Source organism: Cynoglossus semilaevis, chromosome 15 (genome assembly GCF_000523025.1).
Source record: "Cynoglossus semilaevis isolate Cse_v1.0 chromosome 15, Cse_v1.0, whole genome shotgun sequence".
NCBI lineage: Eukaryota > Metazoa > Chordata > Actinopteri > Pleuronectiformes > Cynoglossidae > Cynoglossus > Cynoglossus semilaevis.
The window spans coordinates 4,170,042-4,178,002 of NC_024321.1; positions in this window are offsets into that span (position 1 = coordinate 4,170,042).

The following is a 7,961-nucleotide window of genomic DNA, read 5'->3' on the forward strand; positions in this document are numbered from 1 at the left end:
CCCCTGTATGTGTCATTCACACTCCTGTACCAATGGCTAAGTGCAATACCAATGGGTGAGGCAACTGCTCTTTTTTCCGCTGCCTCCATGTAGAGGTTAGCTACGATGGGGAAATCATGGGAGCCCATGGCACATTTGTGTTTCTCACTGCTGTACTGGGCATGAGTAGTATTCAGAAAGAGGTGCAAGAGAGTGCAGAGCTGGTCTGTAGTTAAAAGCCCTGCTGACCTAGTGCCTTGTCTGAGTAATTTTGACAAGCTCTTAGCTTCGATAATCCTCAATCCAAAGACACAAAAATTGAGGATTAGATTAACTGGAGACTCTAAATGAATCTCTAGAGTCTGTCACAACATTTAATAGGATAGTTGTTCAACACCAAAACAATTAGTCAATCACCATATTAGTCAATCTGATTGAAGCAACATAAGGCATTTTAAGTACAAACCAGAATGTCTTAGGTTTAATACTCATATCAACCTTAAAATAGGGTTTACAAATGCATTTTAGCATTATTAGACATGACATTGTTGGTACCTGATAGTAAAGACAGTTAGTAAATAAAAAGTTAAAATGTGGTGGACATTTGTGTTATTAATGTGCAGTCAACAATTCAGCAGAAACTGAGTGATACTTTCATGTATACAATATGTAAAATATGTAGGTATATTTTACAGCATTGTGACTTTACTGCTTGAAGTAGGCAGGTTCAACCAGAACCCAGCAAGATGTAACTAACAAAATGGCCAATGAGTGTACATCGTTCCGAGCAATACACCCGCAGACGTAGCAGGTGGCAGACCTTGACAGGAGAACCTACAGCACCTTCAAAATGAGCTATGTCACAGAATTTTGTATCGTGTGAAAATAAAAGCAAGCTGGTTTATCTGCAACTTGCCACAGGGTTTCATTATAGTAAACTCTTACTGACTGCGTCAGTGACAGCCAGAAATACAGTTACATGCTGTCGTATAACAGAGGCATGCCAGATATACTGCGTGTTCTACAGCCATTGTGTCTGGCGTTTAAAGCTGTAGAGCTGCCATTTTATAGATAGCTTCCTGTCACAATGGTACGCTGTGAAGAAAGACAGGCTCCTGGCGAAGTGGCTGCTCCTGTCACCTGCTTCAAAGGGTCTCCGTGCATCTTGTCACACCTTTTACCATCTCTCATTGTGGAGGGAGGACGGGCTGGCAGCTCTCCATTGATCCGTTCCAAAGTTGTGATAATTGGGCCATTAAGATCTCAAAAAGACACCCAGCATGTGGCAGAGAAGGAGCCTAACAGCGAGAAAGAACTTCTTACCTCTACTACTGCCAGTAATTTCTCTGCGTGGCCACAATAGGAAAAAAAAAGCTTGATGTTTCCACCTGGTATTTTGTAAGATATAAAAGGTTGTAGAAAGAATAAGGAAGCAGCCGCTTGGCTTCAAGAGTGGCAAAAAAGTGCCAGATTTGGGGCGAGATGTTTCATTTTTATAAAACTTATCTCTGCTGCGTCTGGCATAATAATCCACTTTTAGTTCGACTGATGGCTGACTAGGTTTGGTCCAAAATAGTACAAAAATAAAAATCTGAAGTTCTCCAGTGTTGAATTGTTCCTGTTCCATTCGGACCATAGCTGTTGCTAGTGTTTGTGATAGGTAATATCATGCACAATGAAATGCAAAATAACTTGAATACAATATATAAAATATTAACACAAGTAATAATTTGCAAAAAATGATAATTGATGCCCAAACTAAAATGAAATGACACCAGTTGGCAACAAAATCACAGCAAAGAAGTACACAAATAAAAATTGTATTTAACAAACAACCAGATTAGGTTATTGTGTCATCGAAAACACAAATTAAATAAAATTATAACCAATGGCAAATGTCCACACCCATCAGTGTTGCAGTAGTGATATTGAAACGGTCTGCCCTGATTAGAAACAGATTTCATTTTTATCACCTGGGTCAGAAATTATTAGGGAATTAAAGCTGTCCTTGTATTAACTGCAACTGCCCTTAAAATTCGCATGGCATTAGCATAGCATAACATAAAATATGCTGCTTTTGAATTGATGGGGATTACTTCAAGGTCAACATGGAAAAATGACCGGTTGTAATTTATAAGTACAGCAGTAGGATTACTGAAACTGGCATGATTTAGACTTTTTTTTTTAATTTTTTTTTTTTTTAGTTTATATAATTTATCTGTTACAAGCCATTTTGAAGGCTATGCTGTTTGGTTTAAACATGAAGAAATTAGAGTAAATAAGATGTGCCTTGAATTAATTTTTAGTTGTGTTTGATCGTTTTGACTGGGCCTCTTATCTATGTGAATTGAAACTTTCTAAATTTACTGTATGTTCTTTAAAGTTAAACTTTATTAGTCAGTACATAATTCTTTCTTTTCTCTGGAAATAAAAAAAGGAGCAAACCAGAAAAATTTGTATCTTCAACAACTGAATTATTAATTTATGTATTAATGCAACGTTAACTGCAATCAGCTGATGATTGTTATACCTATTACTGCACTCAGTAATAGACTTGATACATTTTTGTTCAAAGTACATTGTTTAATATATATTTGTGCTTATTCAGTTACCATTATACTCCATAATAGAAATAATTATTTATAATTATACAACATTAATAATTATTTTAGGACCTATTGTATCACCATTCTCTTTCTCTCACAGAATAGGGAGGCTCTGAATTTGAATTCATTACTGCCACACTGGGTGCCTTAGTAATATTAAATAGCCTGCTAGTTCATTTGCAATTAACAGCAGAACAAAACAGCAGATAATGCAGGGCGGTATAAATAAACTCCACAGTGCCTGCGAAGCAAGTGGCTGCACAAATAAAGGAAAAATTAGTTATGCACTGTGTGCACCTATACAAATATCGCAGCTTACATATCTGTATATACGCAGTCCTCCGGGTCATTTATTCCTGAGTTCACAAGTAGGCAGCTGGAATGGGTTGGGTTTCTTAAATATTATTCACTTGCATTTGGTGCTGTGTCAGCCCCGCTCTTACATACGAACACCAGAAAAGAACTGGTGTTTCGCATAATTGTTTGCTGCTCAAGATGAAGCTCCAAAAGTGTAATAATTAGCCCTAGTGAATCAAGTGGCCAAATTAGCCTCTGTAGCGTGGTCAGAAGTAGCCTGGTATCTGCCATTGTTGTTATTGTGTGGCATAGAGCAGAGGTGACTGGGGTAAATGGTTACAGAGAGGCGGGGCTGACAGCGTTGTCTCATCCTGCTCCGTTCACACACAGATGCAGAGACGAGGATCTTAAACTTTTCCACTCTGCGACCTGTATTCCGAGATTACTGAATTCCCCGCCTCAATACTGTGGATTCGTCTAGATGCAAGCCCGAAATGTTTGTCTGCGTTGTTTTGTTTAAGAGGGTTGGTGGATACGACACAAGTCCGCTTCTTTAATCACAGGCCTCCACTGCCCCTAATGGTGGTAAGTGTGAAATAACACATATTAGTCAAACATAGTTTTATATATAATTTCAAATTAATAATTAATATATGTTAACATTTGTCAAACTGCACATTTAAAACCTCATACGTACCACTGTTATCTGCCCTAGAGCGTTTGTATGTGCTGAATCTTGCCCAGCCTTAATGGCCAATGTAATTTAGGGACAGGCTTGTCATTGGCCAGGTTGTCTCACTGAAGCACAGAGACCTGGATGGGAACAGTATGCCAGCACAGCCACAATGGCAGACATTTCGCATCATTGGTAATTCTGTCACTGCCTACCTCAGGCCGACAAGATGGAAAATACCAGCCACATAAATAATTAGCTAATGGTGAACTTGGACTGACTGACAGCTGCTCTCTTCCATATCTGCATACTTTGTAGCTAAATTTAACTTTTCAATTATAATTTACATTTTTATTCAGCTTCCTTCCAATATTATCCGTTTAATCAAATAATCTTTGAAAGCCATGTCTCGACTTCAAATGTGTCCTTGAAAAATACTCAGTTTTGTATTTCAAATGCAAGGAGTGAAGCCTTTTATTCTTCAAGTATCATGAGAGCCCACCGTATTAATGAGACCATTCTTTGTGGTGGGACTTATTATCCACCATTTGCGGAAAAATAGGTGTTTGGTCCACTGACAATGTGCCCAACCAATGACCTGACTCTCTGTAACACCTTTCTGCCACAACCAGCTGCCCATGTTTCAGCCAGTGTTATGTGTTTTCCACCTGGAGTTCAGCGTCTCTTTGTCCTCATGAGTGGTTTATTTAAGTACATCGACAGTGTCAGCAGTTTGGAGGTATTTTAACATCAGGAACAACAGGAGCCTGGCTTACTGGGAGATTTATTGTGTCTACATACAATAAATTGAATAAAACACCTGAATACAATCCTTGGCATTTTCTATGCTAATGTCTCGGTTTATCAGTACAGTGGAGAGATGAGGACTTAACACCTTACCAAGTCACTTTTGTTGAGCTTTATGTGTGTCGTGTGTCATATATCTATATAGCAGTGGTTTTTCTAAGTGGGACAACGTCATAGTCTGGGTAAACCTGGCAGTTTGTCATCATCAAGATGATCTTCTAGCTAGCATGTACATGCTAGTTAATAATTGTCTTATCCTAAACAAATGTAATAATTATTGAATAGTGGATACAAGTAAGAAAATACATTCTTGAAGTTGAGGTCTATTTGCATATTTGTTAGCATGCTCTGTGGGTTTGCAGAAGGGGGTCTCCAGCCAGAAGCTAATGCTGTTTGGGGAAAAAGTGCAGGAACTCTTGTCCTGCATTACAAACACACACACACACACACACATATATATATATATATATATATATAGCATATATAACGTTGCAATAGAAAGTATGTGAACTCTTTGGGAGTACTTGGATTTCTGCATAAATGTAGACAAACTCAGTCTGCTTAAAGTATTACTGCACAAACATGCTGCACCTCGACCTATTACCCACAAAGCTGTGTCACCTAGTACACTGCCCTTCAGTTTCTCTCTTATTATTACTTGCCCTTCTCCATATTGGCAAGTACAAATACTTGTACTTGTGTACCCTTGTAATTATATGATAAAACTATGTTTAATCTGATGAAATATTACACATTAAATGAATCAATTTGAGGTAATTTAATTATATTAAAGGAGTTGTGAAATGCTTTTATTAATTTTTTTCACCTATGAATTTTATGTCAGCTGGTACTATTTATAATTAGTATTATAGTGATAGAACATGAGAGAAGCAAAGAAAATCTGAGATCACTTCCATTATGTGAGACGTGCATGATTGTTTGTTAGCCATTGACTTCAACCATTCAAATCCTTGGGTAAAGATTATGGTTTGATTAAGAAAAAATCTGGATAAATTGTTTCATCAGAGATTGGGAAAAAAATCTTTGTTGATTATGTGACATGACCACAGCCATCTGGAACACATCAGTTTACAGCTGCTCCTCTGAATGACTCATTAGTACTTTCTTAAGGGGAAAAAAAAAAGAACAAAGTCCATGCTGTGGTGTCTCCCCAGTGGAAGAGTTGGCAATGAGTGTGATGTTCCAACAACACTTCAGATTAAGTCACTTAGTTCCTCCTGGGAGGACACACTACGTATTGACCACATGAATGTGTCATCAACAATAATTTCAGCATCCAGCAGAGAAGTCTCTGCTCAGTGGTGTTTCAAAATGATTCCTAGATTTATTTTTGCTGAAAAGAAATTAAACAGTGACTGTAATTTGTCTTTCAAGGCACTCAATCATCAGTACTGTTCATGTTGTTTCTCTGACTGTGCTGCTGGCATTTTCACAGTTTGTCCAACAGTACTGTGTTTGGATTTCAGTGTTGTTGTTCAGTGTTGTGGTCACTCTCCTCCTCCTCGTCCTCCACCTCCGTTCTCCTCTTTTGCTGTCTCCCCGTAACCTTTCACTCTTTGTCAAGGCAGCTGAAATTAAATGGGTGCTTTTAATTTTGGTTTTTATGATAATTGTAAACCATGATGTGTTCAACTATGTCTTGTTAATTATTATTTTTCACCCTGTTATTGGGTTTGCAGAAACCCAGACTTTTTTTTTTATTTATTTCATGTCCAAATATGAATTCCTGCAAGGCCATACAAACCAAACTGATTTGACTGGATTTATTCCACAGTACTTCTACGAACTTCTCGTACAATCCTGGGTCACTCAGTCTTGTCTAGCAGTGGTGACACATCACACATTGTTATAGTGCAAACCGTAAAGTAAGGGTATAGACAAAAGGTTATCAGTGAAATTTATAAATATATATATGCTCATGTACAGTTTAACGAGAATAAAACTTGTACAATAAATGGGTATTGAGCTGGCCTTTAGGGCAATATATACTTTGTTGTTTTGGTATTGAATACTAAGCTATGAAAATACTACACAGGTCACAATATCCATGCTTTGATTTTATACCCATGTGCAAATTAACAAATACACACAGAGGCTTTATCTACCAATTTGGGTATTAATTGTTGTTCCATCTGTGGACTAACCTAAAAATGTCATTAAGTTTTCAATGACAGGGTTTTGTGGCTGATTTCTCTATACATTAGCCAAAAGCTATTTTGTAGTAAATCTTGGTACTACGTTGTTCTGTACCAAGTCTCAATGTGTTTTTAAGTCTACATGTGCTTATCTTTATTCTCATTCTGTGCAATTTTCTTATTTGTCTTTTTTGTCTTTATAGCATTATTTCTTTTTTTGTGAAAATCTCTCATTTTGACCATGCTGTATCTGTTTTTGCCACATTTAAGCTAATGTTTAGGAAGCTCAGCGTTCACGTAAGTCTTCAACATTGGTTTCCTGTACATGCAGCAAACCAATACTTAAATACTGTAAAATATCTTCATTAAAAAGGTGTTTTACTAATACATTTGTATTCTATTGAATTCTAATGTTTAATGGGGGTTTATTAAATCCACCCCAGTTATTTTTAGTTCTTCTCAGGCTGCCTCGTGGACTTAACCGTGACTCTTAAAGTCTTCACACTGAGGCAACTTTTTGGCTCATAATTTGTGCAGCATTTGTGTGTGTGTGTGTGTGTGTGTGTTGTCTCGGTGACAAACAGTGTTCCTCTTCCGTTTAGCATATCTATTCATTCATGTGACATTTACTGTTGAGAAAGCAGATGGTCTGAGTGTTGGTTACAAGTTTCTGACACCCCAAGGATTCGCTGCATCGATTACAGCAGTGGGTTCGGCAGAGCTTGTTAAGAGCTCGCCCTCCTCTATCAATGACTTATGAACGCCATTAAAGCACAGTTATTACAGGATAAATCACATTCTAATGAGTGTATTTGCATATGTGGGGACATTATCATGTAATTCCTAGTCTTTATTCAACATGTATGATGTTTTAGACACAGACTTTAATAAAAAACAGAGAGGGTCACTGTGAGGTCCTTTAATATCTTTCAAAACTTTCAAGACAACAAACTTCTGAAATTAAATCACATACAAAGTCGGTATAAACCAGTTGGAACCAAAGATTTTAAATATGTGGCAGCTTAAGATTGACACCGCTATCAGTCTGAAAATGGTGCTGGAAAAAGTCCAAAATATTAAAAATTCTACTAAATACTAGATGTTTTTTCACAAATTAATCCAAAAATAATTAGTATTTGGCCGATTTCAAATAAAAAATACTGCTCAGTGGATGGAAGAAAAGAAAACCGAAATAACTAGGAAACAGTTTTTAAATTAGAGGAAACCAAAATCTAGTAGAAAAAAAGAATTAACCTTCATAAAAGCTACAACTAGTCAAATAAGAACAGACACACTTAAAAAAAAGAAAATTACTCAAACAAATTAACAACTGAGCCAATAACAGGATTAAAATGAATAAAATAAAATAAAAAACTGACATCTAGCCAAAAATGTACAATTGCAAAAAAAAAGTTAAAATTAAAAAAATAAACATTGGTTAAA